Below are 368 nucleotides of genomic sequence, written 5' to 3'. Positions count from 1 at the left end.
TTAAGACAATTTCTTCTTGCGTATTCGCATGGGTAATTCAGTATAACTATACCAACACCTAATATCCACTACATTATCTCCCTATCCATATATCTATCCATCCACTGAACTCTTCACACCCAATCAATACTCTCCCAGGCCCTTTGTGTCTCAGTCCTTTCAATCTATCAATCCTCTCTTATCGAAAGTACCCAGATTAGCATATCCGCATCTTGATAGTCTTTGATATGAAGATTCTGCCTCCATAGTGATCTCCCATCAACCTCGGCATTAGAGTTTTAATGCCAGAATTTATTAAAGGTGCATAGACGGTAGATACCTTGGCTCTCGGTTCTGTCTGAGCTCGAGTGAGGGAAGTTGGTATTGTC

This window comes from Penaeus monodon, chromosome 15 (assembly GCF_015228065.2).
Source record: "Penaeus monodon isolate SGIC_2016 chromosome 15, NSTDA_Pmon_1, whole genome shotgun sequence".
Classification (NCBI taxonomy): Eukaryota; Metazoa; Arthropoda; class Malacostraca; order Decapoda; family Penaeidae; genus Penaeus; species Penaeus monodon.
This window is presented reverse-complemented; position numbering follows the sequence as displayed.